Below are 378 nucleotides of genomic sequence, written 5' to 3'. Positions count from 1 at the left end.
GGGAAAGAGATGGTTTCTCCTTTGGTCCTTTTCACTGGACAGAAAGCAAAAAGTTGCAGTCCAGTGGTCCTCGCCACAGGCTCTGGTGTGCCTTGCTATTACCTCTATTTTATCTTGTTACCTCTGTTTTACATTCAAGAAAGTGGACATGGATTTAATCAAAATTGTGCAGAGCAGAAACGGCAGAACTGGATCTCGGGCAAGCTCTGCCTCCCAGTGCACTGAACTCTTACTTTCAAGATTTAATAATTAAGGATCAGCTCAGAGGGTGGTACATAGTATCTTTCTCTTTTCAACTCCTAATGCCCTTCCAATTGCTGCCCTGGAGTGGTTTGTTTGGCAATGATCTCCTTTCTAGCTGGCAGTCCTTTCTCCCGC

Source organism: Mesitornis unicolor, unplaced genomic scaffold (genome assembly GCF_000695765.1).
Source record: "Mesitornis unicolor isolate BGI_N332 unplaced genomic scaffold, ASM69576v1 scaffold39767, whole genome shotgun sequence".
In the NCBI taxonomy this organism is placed as follows: domain Eukaryota; kingdom Metazoa; phylum Chordata; class Aves; order Mesitornithiformes; family Mesitornithidae; genus Mesitornis; species Mesitornis unicolor.
This window is presented reverse-complemented; position numbering follows the sequence as displayed.